Here is a 15,215-nt window from a genome sequence, read left to right as displayed (position 1 = left end):
TGAAAAGGGCATAAGTGGAGGATGCCATTGTCTCTACTGTTACTACTCCAAGAAGTTTCCCTAGAGCAGTGGTTCTCAAAGTACAGTCCCTGGTCCAGCGACATCAGCATTCTGGGGAGCCTTGGGAGAAATGCACGTTCTCAGGCCCCGGCTCCAGCCCAAGGGAGTGTGGTGGAGTGGGGTGGGGTGGCGGATGGAGGAGGGGGACAGCATTCTGTATGTTAACAATGGCTGCAGGGGCTTCTGTGGTACCCCCAAGCGTGAGAACCACTGGTGTAGGGAACAAGTGCCCTGTCACTGGGCTTTTCTGAATGGATGGATGACTGTTTGACAGCGCAGTTCCTGAGCTGGATGTGAAGTTAGGCTGGCATCTCTGAAGTTCCTTCTGGAGCTGTGATTCTAGACGCAGCCCCGGGGTATAAATCTTGTCTCTGCCTCTGCCAGATTTCATCTCTCAGATTCACAGTTGTTTCATCTTGAAAAAGTGACTCCTCCTTTTGGGTGGTTGAGAGGGCTGAATGAAGGTTTGGCACATGGTAGGTGGCCAGAACGGAAGCAATTATTAATTACCATAATAAGAAATAAATACTCAGAAGCTCCCAGAAGCAATTATACCAAAGATAATGTTAACTAGCATTTATTGGTGCTTATGTATTACATGCTGGGCACTGTGCTAAGCAGTTTGCCTTGTAGAAATTCAGTAAGGTACTACTCAGCCTACCTCAGAGAGGAGAGAACAGCACAGGACAGTGGTTAAGTATGTGAACTTGTGATGTGGACTGCCTGGCTTCAAATAACCAACCCTGCCATTCACTAGCTGGGTGACCTTGGACAAATACCTCAATTTCCTCATTTGCAAAATAGGAACTAATAATATCTCCCTTTTAGGATTGTTGGTATTAAATTAGTTATTCTACAAGCTTCTTAGACTAGTGACTGGCATATGGCAAGTGCTCTATAAGATACTATGAAAAACTGAAGCTCTAAGATGTCATTGGCCAAGGTCATTCATATAGCAGGTGAGGAGCTAGGAATCAAGCCGTGGGCTGTGTGTGTCATTCCAGAGCGGACTGTCAACCACAGTACTTGAGCAGACGCAGATGAAAGGCTGAGAGCCCCAGTCCCCCAAAGCCCCAGGGACCAGGTAAGGACTAGTGCTACATCCCTGGAACCCAATGGTGTTCTCATACAAGTCAGGGATGTGAGGGGAGAGCATCTGTAATCTGCATGAACATCTCTTACTTCTAACCAGAGAGCCCTGATATACCCCATACCCTCCAGGTTCTTATCTGGGGACATTCCTTCTAAGGGGACTGCACCATTCCCCAGAGGTTCTCCTTTCTGGGGTCAGGGAAGTCTCAAGTCCTCTGAGTCTTTTAAGAAAGCCTCAGAGGTGACACTGTACTATGGTAATGGTACTAATGGTAAGACATTACCATTGGAGGAAATTAGACAAAGCATACAATGGGATGTCTCTGTATTATGTCTTCTAACGGTATGGGAATCTGCAAGTATCTCAAAAATTTAAGTTTGATATAAATAATAATAAGAAAAAGTCCCCACCATAAGTCTCGCTTAAAGGGACTCCTTCACACATGGTTTTCATGCATCTGCATTTGGGGCTAAGATACATAGAAACTCAAACAGCCCCTGCAAGGGGAAAGGCCATGTACCTCTAGAAAAATGCCCAGCCCCCAGTGCCCCATGCATCATTAATGGTGACCTTCATTGGCTTGGGACACATGCCCTCCTCCTGTCGATAAGACTGGATTATATCTGCCTGCTGCTCACAGAACTCCATGTACAGGATGAGCGTGAAATAGTGGGCATTTGAGCATGATAAGTTAGACACTGAGGAAAAATGTTTTTTGGGATAATAGCTGCCTAGGAGCAGACAGCCCTCATCAGTTCTTAATAAATCACTGCTAATGAGCATCTTGTGTTTCCACCGTTTTCTGCTTTTCATCTCATGGGCCAGTGACTCACACCTGGAGAGGTGCACCTGGCTTGCTCCCCTATGCCCCTCCCCTGGGAATCAGCCCATGTGGTAGGGATCAGAGACAGGGGATGGGGAGGGCAGAGGTCAATCAGACCCAGTGCCTGCCTTCCAGGAGCTTTTCCATCCTTGCCAGTCTTCCCCACCATTACTGAGGTCTTCCTTTTTCACAGCAAAGAAAAAGGAAGGAACCTAACTTACGCAAATTTAAAACAGTGCAATCTCAAATATTGATAAAATCTTTCTGTGAATTATTGAAATGATTCCAGACCCACTCCATCAACAGTGTATCCAGAATTTCTCCTAATTTTGAAGCTCGTTTTTCAAGTGAGTGGATTGTAAACTGCAGTCATTCTATTGCTAATTGACAGTACAGGCTGGTGTGTAAACGTTATCTCCTGTCTTTTGGGGTAGAGTTGCATTTAGGGAATTTTGAATTATATGAAATGTTTGGGAGTATACTGTTTGAACAAAGTGTAACTATCCTGTACCTCACCAGTGGCTGCCTTTTCACATGGAGGGACAAGAGGAAGATCAAAGCAAGATCAGAAAGACAGGCAGAAATTCACCCCAGTGTAGTGTAGAGTTTCTCACAGAGGAGGCTTGCAAGGTCAAAAATGTTCGCAATAATATTAAGATGTTCAGCTGCTTCCTAGATTTCCATGACTCTCCCTTCCCACTCACATAAAACAGATGATCCTCAGCCAACTTCCTTAAAGGATTTGGGAGATGGGGAAGGGATGGATATGGATGCAAAGCCAACAACTTCCAGCTGACGGGTGGACAGAGTTGGGGATTTATCCAAAGGCTGCATCTTCTCCCTCAGTTGCAGTCTTTAATCTCTTATAATCTCCATCACCCCTTACCAAGCTCCCTCTTTCCTGATACACACAAACCAAAAACAGGGCCTTGCTACCTAGCTTTTACATGTATAGCTCATATAATCCTAGCAATATTCTTTAGTTTGCTATTGCTATCTTCGTCCTAAATGAGGCAACTGAGGCACAGAGGAGGAATTTAGCCTGTCACAGATCAGAAGTTAGCAAAATGCAGAGCTGGGATTCAAACCTGGACAGTATGGCTTCAGACCTTACTCTCAAAGCTCTGTGATTCCTGCCCTGCAGCCTGTGCTCCATATAACAAACGGAGAATGCCGAGCAGAGCACAGTCAGTACTGGGAATCTGTTGGATGCTTCCATATGCCTTCTCACAGAGAAGCTTTCAGCTGGCTCCCTGGAGTCACATCCCTCAAGGGTGAACAGATGTAGGTTGAGTATGTGTCCAAAAAGGCCCTGCAAAGCTTCTGATATGGGCATTACTGAGACAGACAGGGGCCATGCGGTCAGCTACAATCTGTCTGACTCCACCGCCACCAGCCCGCAGCCCATTAAACACTAGATGGGAACCCAGGGACACTGGGGCTACAACAATCCCATGGCTCACTCTATTAAGCAGAATGGGGGGCACCGGGGTGGGTCAGTCGGTTAAGCATCTGACTCTTGGTTTCGGCTCAGGTCATGATCTCACAGTTTCATGGGTTCAAGCCCGGCTTTGGGCTCCATGCTGACAATGCAGAACCCGCTTGGGATACTCTCCCCCCCGACCCCTGCCCTGTCTCTGCATCTCCCCCCACTAGCACAGTCTCTGTCTCTCTCAAAAATAAACAAATAAACTTTAAAAAAAAAAAGCAGAATGGAAGAGAGGCTGGTCTCACATGACTTTCTCAAGACCCCACACTTCTCTCAGTGATCCTTGTTTTCTTTCCCAATTGTTCCCAAACCATTGGCTTAATAGTCCACTCAGCCACTCTAGAATTTGTCCAGGAGTTGACAGCATGCTTATTTATACAGAGCTTTGGAGTCCTCTCTTGCTATTAGTAATAAAAATCAGGCCATACCAAGAATCATGTGACTCTTCTTGGTATTTAAGTAATTTTTCCTGTGACTCTATTGACAACTCAAGTAGTCATATTCTTAGAAACCTCTTATACATACGTGTCTTTAAACACTGTTTTATACACCCTCCGTTGAAATTCCCTGAGCCACAAGCCAGAACTTCATTGATTTTGAGTAGCCAGAGCTTTCTGAGCTCCTGACCTTGTGTGAGCCTCTTCAGCATCTTGGATCATCACTCCCAGTTCTCAGACCTCACTCCTTGTGGGGAAGACGGGAATAAATCCAAACAGAGGTGGGTGTTGTTTGGCTCTCCATCAGATTATTTCCCCAAGTAGACTCAGCTATCAGTAATTTGTACTCTTTCTCTAGGGCCACGTTCGAAAAGCTTTTTCCTCATTTTTACATTTTTGGGAGGTAAGTTTCAGCTGAGTGTGACCTTCTCCTTATGGCTCTGAATTATGTGTTTTATTTGTCTTTGGAGAGGGAACCTGTAGGGAAGAAAGCTCACAAAAGTGAGAGTTTGAATCTGGATTGCCCGGGACCCTGGGCAGTTTATTGAATCTTGCTGGGTCTCAATGTTCTCAATTGGAAAATGAGCATAACATAGTTTGTTTTATAGATGGCTCATGATGATTCGGTGCAGTATTGAATGGGGAGCGCTCAGCACTGTCCCCGGCGCAGAGAAAATGCTCCTCAAATGTTCATTCTCTCTTGGAACAAACATGTCTCTTTCCTCTGATTATACAGGTTCTTCTCTGTTTGAGCCCAGAGAGCTTCCTACTGCCCCCTTTCCTTACTAGCAAATTCCCACTTCTCTTTCTTGCGAGTACCACTGAGGACCAACTTGCCTCTCTGTCCCTCTCAACCCATTTCTATCTGTACTCCATCTTAAAAATTTCTGCCACAAACAGACTGCCTGTCTTTACGTTGAACTTTCTTGAATCTACTTGCATAAACTTAGCTCCTGAGGAAAAGTGTTACCTGCACACAGAGGCCACATCCCTGACTGGTTGAACCACTCAATGGCCGATGGGCCAGTGTCCATGAAAACCTACTTCCTGGGAGTACTATCACCATCGACAACAATAGATCTGGCTGGAATAATCCTCCAAGTGTGAGGCAGGCAAATACTTTGGCCTAGAAATCAGGCTTAATTGGAAACGAAATTGTATTTCCATGCCAACTGCAGGACGCCTATATCCACAGCTAATTTATCAAGGTAATGCCTCATCTCCTGGAAGGCTCCTGGGAGTAGAATGGCTGCATCAGCAAAATTACCAGCTTGTATATGAGGAGAAGAACTTTCTTGAAAGCACAACCTGAGCCCTTCAAGTCCCTCATTTGGGGTTTTGTGTACTTCTTGGCTTCCTCCTCTCCTCTGGGCCAGACACTGTGCCAAGACCTGAAGGTATGGATGCCAGTGGGAACCGTATTGCTCTCTGGCTGCCCCAGGGCAGAGGCAGGAAGAAAATCATGCTAGCAAAAGATTTCTGAGCCACAGAACTTCCCTTCGTTATCCGAGGGTTGAGTTGCTCAGGGAGGTAGACAGTATCATGGGCCACATCGTTGTTCAAAATCTGATTTCTATATTTAACACTGGTACTAATAGGTCACGATGCTTGAGGGTGTGTCAGACTCTTCACCCAGCCCTTTCCACACACTTATTCCATCGTCCAGGCAATTGTAGGGCATAAATACACTATGATATTTGTTACCCTCATTTTACCGACAAAAGAACCCGAGGCCTAGGAAGTAAGTAACTCGCTTCAGGTCACTGCTGCCCACTTAGCTTATTTCATAGCAAAGCCTATACCTTGAAGCACATTATAATGCTCCTTCATGTCCCCCCCCACTTTTAATTTTAAAAATCTCCAACTATAAAAGAGTTGCAAAATTAGTACTAAGAGCATGTACTTGGTTCACAAATTGTTTTCAATATTTTGCTATGTTTGCATTCCTTCTCTTTGTTTGTCTGTGTGTGTGTGTGTGTGTGTGTGTTTCTGAATCATTTGAGAGTAGGTTCAGGGGCAGGGTGTAAAGCACAAGTCTGGTTTGGAAACCATGAGGGGACCAGTCTGGCTGGAGGAGAATGTGCTAGTAGACGGGGAGCCATGATCAAAAGTGGGCTGAGGCCAGGGGCTGTGGGATCCAGGCCTAGAAGTTCAGGGCGTGCTCCAGCGTGGACAGGAAGGCCGTGGTGTAGTGCCAGGGAAGGCACAACTTTCATTGAAGGTCTTGAGAAGAATTAAAAACCTGAAGATGTTTATTCAGCAAATGATTTCTTTATGGTCTGATTAAATATACATGTTTATTGAAGACAACGTAGGTGATACAGATAAGTATCAGGAGGAACTTCAAAAAATAACCCTTAAGTCCAACTAAAACCCATGCCAAGATTTCAGTTTATTTCTTTTCTATTTCCCTTTTCTGTGCACATATCTATTCACAGATTGGAACCTCATTGTACATACAGTTTTGTACCCCCATTTTTTTTTACCTAGTAGAATATCTGCTTGTTTTTAAGTAGTCCTCAAAATACTTTTTCAAAGATGTAATATTACTCCATCAGGTAGATGAACCAAAATGTTGGTAACCCACTCTTTTTTAAACTGAAGTTTAGATTATCTCCAATTGTTCACTATTAAAATGTAATACCATGATGAACACTCTTGCGTGATGGTCTCTGTGCACATGTCTGATGATCTGCTTAGAACGGATTTCTAGATGTAGGGCTCCAGGGTCAAAGAGTTGGGTGGACTATCTCTCTGTCTGGTTTGGAGAGGACAGGAGAGGGAGAAATGGGAAGAAATGCAGTTGGCAGGCAGCTGCAGCTAAGACATGAAGAGGGTTTAGACTTCAGGAACTGTGCTGAGGATGGAAAGAGAATGACAGGAGAAACACTGGAAAGAAATGATAATAGGATTTAGTTGGCAAGATAACTTCAAGGTGCAAGACTGGGGACATATTGAGGGAAACAGAGAGAAATCAGGAGACAGAGGTCCGCTTTGTTTTTACAAGGGTTGAGTAGAGGCCACAGGAAGAAGGCATTTAAATAGAAGGGTTTATGATCTATCCTCCCTCCCTCCCTCCCTTCCTCTTTCCTTCCTTTCTTCATTCACCCATCTTTTGAGCCCCTACTCTGTACCAGGCCTTGGGGTGAGTGTTGAGCATTCTTAAATAACTAAGATATGGCCCCTGTCTCCCATGAGCTCACAATTCAGCTGGGGAGTCTCCTACAGGCCTGGAACTTAAGAGACAAGACAGAGCAAGGAAGAGAGATTTGGGAGGCCCTGCTAGAGAAGAAGGCACAAGGTCAAGAGTGCAGGGTCACAGCTAAAGAGACAAGGGCCCTTGCCCTGTCTCAGCCTAAGTCACTGTGTGGACTTGTAGAGCCCATCTGCTGGGTGGCCACACCTCTTCATCCCTGTGTCCCTGGCTGCCAGCACCCAGACTCTGCCTCAAGGTACCTAGGTCAAGGGTGTTCCTTGCTCTGGCCTCAGTTTTCCCACCTGTACACCAAAGAGGTTGAGGGGTGGAGTGTTAGGAGAGCCTCATGCTGGTCACTTGCCCGAGTGGCCTCATCTTCCCTTCACATGCTGGCCACCACCAGGCTCTCGGCAGCTTGCTGAGGAGGACCTCAGAGTCCAAAGTACAAAGCACAGGCACTGGCTAGTGCTGGGGAGCCACATGCCAGCTTCCCTTCTACATCACAGGGCCCAGTGAGACAGGCCGGCAAGCAGTGGCAGGTCCTGTTTAGTTTCCGGCCTTCAGTTCACCACATTTGCTAAATGTCCTGCCAGAGCCCTTGAAGCTTTGAGATTTGGGGCCCAACTTCCTGCCTCCAGGGTGGAGGTGTCCTTAGGGGAGTCTGACCCAGGCCATAAGAGATGAACATTGAACATTCCGGTTTTAGGCTTCTGAAGCATATAGGGCTCGGGTTTCACTGCCGCCCGTCTATCTTTCACCAGGGGGAGAGTGCTCACTCGTGAATGGGCAGGGCCAGGGGAGGGACTGGACTGAATGAGTTTTGAAGACTCTGGATGTTAAGCTCATTCTCTGAATGGAGTGCTGGCCCTCCTGTCCCAACTGCCTAGAGTAAAACTCTGCCACTGGCTATCAGATTCTAGATAGGGAAAGGGAAGGCGAAGAGAATGTTGGAGAAGTCTCTGACTCTCTTCTGGCCCACATGGGTGATTTCAGTCAACCAGCCATTTTCTGAGACCCAAGAGGTTTTGACTAGGCAACTGATGAGAGGAGACATAACCGTAGTCTTTATAAACAGCAATAACACATAAAAGCAAAAACAGGTGATCATTTGTGAGCTCTTTATCTGACACAGCACTGCATGAAACACTTATGTGCATGACCTCAATAAACCTGCAAGACTGATATTATTGTGTCCACTTTCCAGCAGAAAGCAAGACTCAAAGAGGTATGGAACTTCTGAAGGTCAAATGGCTTCCAAAGGGTAATAGTTGGCTTTAGAGTCCGATGAACCCCAAAAATCATGTTCCCAGAAAATCCTGAATACCCAAGGGCTAGAGCACTGGGGCAGCGGGAGCCAGCCCTGTCTGTAGCCTCCAGTGGCCTTTGCGGGTGACTGGTCACTTCACATACCCACAGAGGAGCCTCTTAGCCGAATGGAGCAGAGGGCAGACTGGAAAATAAAAATAGTGCCAGTCCTTTCCCTGTGGCAACACTACCTTCTTTCCGTGGGAAGAATAAATCAAAGATTAGCTAAATGGCCCATAGCTGCAGTGACAGGAAGGGACAGTTTTCAGGATGGAGGTGCTAAGGAGTCACACAAATGGCTCAAACCCTCATGCCCTATTGCAGGATTACTGGTGGGCTTACCAAAGGGTAAGTGTGGATGGACAGACAGACATGGGAAGGTGGAATACAGAACCAGGCTCTTTAACAGGAAGGCAGGGCAGAGCCTCTGGGGAAAAAAAAGATTCAGAGGCTCAGATTCAAGGCCAGTTTTGCTGCCCGCTTTCTGGGTGGTTTTCTCCTGGGCCTTGGGCTTCTCACCTGCCTTGTCAACCCCTCAGCTTCCAGTGAGTCCTGCTATGTGTCAGGCCCTGCCTCAACTGCTGGGAAAGTGGTGATGGCCAGAACAGTCCCTGCCCTCACGTTCCCATTCTTAGTGGGCAAGCCAGACCGGAAGCAGGTGAATCAATGTGTAATGTCATTGCATGAGCAGTGAATGTTATGTGGAAAAACAAGGTGGTGTCAGCAGACAGAAAGTGCCTGGTGTGTGTGTGTGTGTGTGTGTGTGTGTGTGTTGGTGGGGAAGATGAGGAAGGAGTCCTGCACAGGCGGGGATGTGCTAGACAGAGCCAGGTGAGCTCCAGTGTCCAGTGGAGGTGACAGGAGCTGTGTGGGTCCAAAGGCTGACATTGCTGGTGTGACTGGGGTGCAATGCAGGGAGAAGATCAGAAGTGGAGGACAGAAATGCAGAGAGAAGACCAAGCAAAGCCTGTCAGCCCCAGAGAAAAGTCTGCACTTGACCCCAGATGTGTCAAGAAACCACTGGAGGCAGAGTTGTGAGCAAGAGGATAATGGGATCTCTTTTGTATTTTAAAAATATGGGAGTGGATGAATAGCAATGACGAATGGATAAAAGAAATTATGGTATATCCATACACGGAACATTATTCAGCCTGTAAAAGGAATGGAATTCTGATGCTACATGGGTGAACCTTAAAAACATTGTTAAATGAAATAAGACAGACACAAATGGACAAAGATGCAGTACCTAGAATAGGTTGATTTATACAGAAAGAAAGTGGCATGGTGGTTGCCAGCCCTGGGGGAGGGGGAATGCAGAGTTGGTGTTTAATGAGGACACAGTTTCAGTTTGGGATGCTGAAAAGTTCTGGAGATGGGTGGCGATGATGGTTGCACAACAGTGTGAATGTACTTAATGACACTGAATTGTACACCTAAAAATGGTAAAAATGGTAAATGTTATGTTGTGTATATTTACTACAAGAAAAAATATGGGAAAGGGTGCTATGCAGAGAATTGTCTCTGAGCGTAGATTACTTTTTTTTCTAGGGTTGCCATAACATGATACTACAGACTGGGTGACTTCATAGAAATTTTTTTCTCATAGTTCTGGAGGCTGGAAGTCCAAGATCAAAGTCCTGACGGGGTTGAGACCTCTCTGGTGAGAACTCTGTCCTTTGCAGAAAACCACTGTGTTTTTGCTGAGTCCTCAGGTGGCCTTTGCTCTATGTATGCTTTTCTTTCTTTTTTTTTTCTATTTACACACGTATTTAATGAGGATGATTTTCTAATTCAATACATTTTTTAACTTTTTTTTTTAATTTACATGCAAGTTAGTTAGAAGATAGTATAATAATGATTTCAAGAGTAGATTTCAGTGATTCATCCCCTACATATAGCACCCAGTGCTCATCCCAGCAAGTGTCCTCCTTAATGCTCCTTGTCTATTTAGCCCATCCCCCCACCCACAACCCCTCCGGCAACCCCGAGTTTATTCTCTGTATTTAAGAGTCTCTTATGTTTTGCCCCCTCCCTGTTTTTATATTATTTTTGCTTCCCTTCCCTTAAGTTCATCTGTTTTGTATCTTAAATTCCACATATGAGTGAAACCATATGATATTTGTCTTTCTCTGACTGATTTCACTTAACATAACACCATCTAGTTCCAGCCACATTGTTGCAAATGGCAAGATTTTATTCTTTTTGGTTGCCGAGTAATACTCCATTGTGTGTGTGTGTGTGTGTGTGTGTGTGTGTGTACCACTGCTTCTTTATCCATTCGTCAGTCGATGGACATTTGGGCTCTTTCCATACTTGGGCTGTTGTCAATAGCGCTGCTAATAAAAATTGGGGTGCATGTGCCCCTTCGAAATGGCACACCTGTATCCTTTGGATAAAAACCTAGTAGTGCATTTGTTGGGTCGTAGGGTAGTTCTATTTTAAATTTTTTGAGGAACCTCCATGCTGTTTTCCAAAGTGGCTGCACCAGTTTGCATTCTCACCAGCAGTACAAAAGGGGTCCTCTTTCTCTGCATCCTCGCCAACATCTGTCGTTGCCGGAGTTGTTAGCCGTTCTGACAGCGATGTCTCATTGCGGTTTAGATCTGTATTTCCTTGATGGTGAGTGCTGTTGAGCATTTTTTCATGTGTTTGTTGGCTGTCTGGATGTCTTCTTTGGAAAAATGTCTATTCACGTCTTTTGCTCATTTCTTCACTGGGTTATTTGTTTTTTGCGTGTTGAGTTTGATAAGTTCTTTATAGATTTTGGATACTAACCCTTTATCTGATATGTCATTTTCAAATATCTTCTCCCATTCCATCGGCAGCCTTTTAGTTTTGCTGATTGTTCTTTTCACCATGCTAAAGTTTTTATCTTGATGAGGTCCCAATAGGTCATTTTTGCTTTTGTTTCCCTTGCCTCAGATGTGTTGAGTAAGACGTGTTGAGTAAGAAGTTGCTGTGGCCGAGGTCAAAGAGGTTTTTGCCTGCTTTCTCCTCTAGGGTTTTGATGGCTTCCTGCCTTACATTTAAGTCTTTCATCTATTTTGACTTTAATTTTGTGTCTGGTGTAAGAAAGTGGTTCAGGTTCATTCTTCTGCATGTTGCTGTCCAGTTTTCCCAACACCATTTGCTAAAGAGACTGTCTTTTTTCCATTGGATATTCTTTCCTGCCTTTTCAAAGGCTAGTTGGCCATACGTTTGTGGGTCCATTTCTGGGTTCTCTATTCTGTTCCATTGATCTGTGTGTCTGTTTTTGTGCCAATACCATACTGTCTTGATGATTACAGCTTTGTAATACATCTTGAAGTCTGGAATTGTCTGGAACTTTCTAATACATTTTGAAGTCCGGAATTTTCCTAGTTCTGTACAAATTTTAGGATTGTTTTTTCTAGCTCCGTGAAGAATGCTGGTTTTATTTTGATAGGGATTGCACTGAATATGTAGACTGGTTTGGGTAATATTGACATTTTAACAATATTTGTTCTTCCAATTCATGAGCATGGAATATTTTCCATTTTTTTTGTGTGTCTTCAATTTGTTTCATGAGCTTTCTATAGTTTTCATTGTATAGGTTCTCACCTCTTTGGTTAGGTTTATTCTTAGGTATTTTATGGGTTTTGGTGTAATTGTAAATGGAATTGATTCCTTGATTTTTCTTTCTGCTGATTCATTATTTGTGTATAGAAATGCAACCGATTTCTGCACATTGATTTTATAACCCTGCAACTTTGCTGTATTCATGGATGAGTTCTAGCAGTTTTTGGTGGAATCTTTTGGGTTTTCCATATAGAGTATCATGTTGTCTGCTAAAAGTGAAAGTTTGACTTCTTCCTTGCCAATTTGGATGCCTTTTGTTTCTTTGTGTTGTCTGATTGCTAAGCCTAAGACTTCCAATACTATGTTGAATAACAGTGGCAAGAGTGGACATCTCTGTGGTGTTCCTGACCTTAGGGGGAAAAGTCTCAGTTTTTCCCCATTGAGGATGATATTAGTGGTGGGTCTTTTGTATGTGGTTTTTATGACCTTGGGGTATGATCCTTCTATCCTTCCTTTCTTGAGGGTTTTTATCAAGAAAAGATGCTGTATTTTGTCAAATGCTTTATCTACATCTATTGAGAGTATCATATGGTTCTTATTCTTTCTTTTATCACATTGATTGTTTTGCAGATATTGGACCAACCCTGCATCCCAGGTATAAATCCCACTTGTTTGTGGTAAATAATTCTTTCAGTGTATTGTTGGATCCAGTTGGCTAGTATCTTGATGAGAATTTTTGCCTCCATGTTTGTCCGGGAAATTAGTCTGACGTTCTCCTTTTTAGTGGGGTCTTTGGTTTGGAATCAAGGTAATGCTGGCCTTGTAGAATGAGTTTGGAAGTTTTCCTTCCATTTCTATATTTTGGAACAGTTTCAAAAGAATAGGTGTTAACTCTTCCTTAAATGTTTGGTAGAATTCCCCTGGAAAGCCATCTGGCCCTGGACTCTTGTTTTTTGGGAGATTTCTGATTACTAATTCAATTTCTTTACTGGTTATGGGTCTGTTCAAATTTTCTATTTCTTCCTCTTTCAGTTTTAGTAGTTTATATGTTTCTAGGAATTTGTCCATTTCTTCTAGATTGCCTAACTTATTGGCATATAATTGCTCAGAATATTCTCTTATAATTGCTTGTATTTCTGCAGTGTTGGTTGTAATCTGTCCTCTTTCATTTTGTGTGTGCCTTTCTTCTTAAAGGACACCAGTCCTATCTGATCAGGACCCCACCCTGTGACCTCATTTAATCTTAATTACCTCTTTTAAGGTGTTACCTCCAAGTACAGTTACATTGGGGGTTAGGGCTCCAACAAATAAATTGGGGGAGGTTGCACAGTTCAGTCCACAACAGGGGGTGACAGTGCTGAGAGATTTGACCTAGAGAGTGTTCCTTTAGCACTGCTTGGAATCTTCAGTCACAGTCTTGGCTCTGTGACCTTGGGAAGTGATTCAACCTCTCCCATCCTCTCCTATCCTGGGAACAGTGAGCATAGGTAACTTACAGCTAAGATTGGACTGAAGGTAGGGATCCTCAGAAAGCCCCAGCAAATAAATAGCCCTCAAGGGATTATGGAAATTATTATTTTTTACATGATTCCTGTTGAGTGTGGAATGACAGGCTGCTGTTTCTGGGCTTGCAATGATGCATGGGCAGGGTTAACCAGCACAAGGATGTCAGTGTGTCCTGTGGCCCAGCATGTCTCCTGTTGTCTCAGGCTCTGAATGACAGCTGGTTCCAAGCTGATGTTTGCAGATAGTGAGCAGCAAGCCTGGGCTTGGCTCTGCCTGCCAAGCAAAGATGTTTGAATGATGCCACCCAAACTGGTCCAGGGTTAATCAAAAGATTACGGAAAGAAAATTAGGGCAGGCTAACCCTGGCCTTCCAGACACAAGCATCAGAATCACATCTCTCTCCCTGACTCCTGCCCAGTTCTCTGCCTCTGCTTCCAACCAACCTCTTTCCAGCAAGAAGTGGAAATTGGCCAGACTGGCATTAGAACAGGAAGGCTTGCAGGGTGGTGCTATTTTGTTTTGTTTTGTTTTGTTTTTTTCCTTCCTGTGCTTGTAGTGTGAGCTGTCTGTCCAGGTCTCCCATAGTTTCTGTTGTTTTCCTGGAAAAGATGGCCCCCAATGTTGGTTTGCAGTATAGACAGGGGACTAGGGTGTCAGGGGAATTGTCCAGAATTGTGTTGCTTCAGTCAGAACAGAAGTCTTAACACCTTGATTTCTGAAAGAAATCTTGACCAAACTGGGAAGGCATCAGCTTTGTCTTCATTGCTTTCCTATCCCGGATCTGAGTTTTAGAAATGGAGGGCATGAAATGAGGAGGGCAAAGCCGGAACTTGGAGACAGACAGCCTGACTTCTACTTACAGCTCTGTCCCATGCTGGGTGTGTGACTCAGTGCCTGGCCTTCCCTTTCTGGGGCTCCAAATTTCTCATCTGTAAATGGGCCTAACTGGAGCTCCCGCCTTCACACATTCTGGTGCATGCACAGTGCTTACAGCCGTGTCAGGCCCAGAGTGGGAGCCGTGATGGGAATTGTGATTATTGGTATCGAATCTTAAAACTTTAAAACTGGATGGGAACTTCAAAGTCAGAAACTCCCTCATTTTAGAGATGAAGAAACTGAGGCCCAGAGAAGGAAGCCACCTGTTCAGTAAGCAAATGTGAAGATTTGAATTTGAACTCAGGCTTGGCTCCAAAGCTGTTATTCACTGCAGGTCCAAGAACATGGACTGGACATATGGTGGCTTTAACCAGAGACAACCAGGGTTGGCTTTGTGTTCATGGCCTTCCTGCCCTCACCCCAACAGGAGGCAGGCTTTCTTCTGCTTCCAGACTGGGGATCTGTGAGGAATACAGGGAGGGCAGAACTGGTGGTGGTAAACACCTTCCCTCACATCTTTTCCTGGCCTCCCTTCTATCTATCTAGCTGGTCTGGGGAGCCTGTGTTATCTCATCTCTGCTTCCTTTCCTCTCCCCAACCCTCTGCCCTTCCATGAGGTCCTCAGAGCCTGGGTCCTCCTCCCTGCCCTCCTGGTTGTGGTACAGATGGACACTGAGGGGACACTGGTCAGCTGTGGTGGACAGGCAGTGTGGGCCTGCTGCCAAGGGGCCAATCTCACAGAGCACATGAGAACGGGGATGGAGGGGAGTCAAAGCTTTGGATTTGGTCTGGATTGCACTGATCCAACATGTCATCAAGGTCATTCTGATTGATCGCATCTGTCACCCTCCAGCACAGAGTTCAGAACAGCAAGATGAGACCAGGCCTCCAAA

General features: G+C 44.8%; 1 protein-coding gene across 2 annotated transcripts in view; it reads right to left on the bottom strand.

Annotated features, from left to right (window-relative positions):
- KCNIP1 (potassium voltage-gated channel interacting protein 1) overlaps positions 1 to 15,215 on the bottom strand; it is a 345,009-nt gene that overhangs the window by 322,558 nt on the left and 7,236 nt on the right. The gene's annotated exons all lie outside the window — the stretch shown is intronic.

This window comes from Neofelis nebulosa, chromosome 1 (genome assembly GCF_028018385.1).
Source record: "Neofelis nebulosa isolate mNeoNeb1 chromosome 1, mNeoNeb1.pri, whole genome shotgun sequence".
Lineage (NCBI taxonomy): Eukaryota > Metazoa > Chordata > Mammalia > Carnivora > Felidae > Neofelis > Neofelis nebulosa.
Note: the sequence above shows the minus strand (reverse complement) of the source record. Positions and strands in the feature narration are given on the sequence as shown.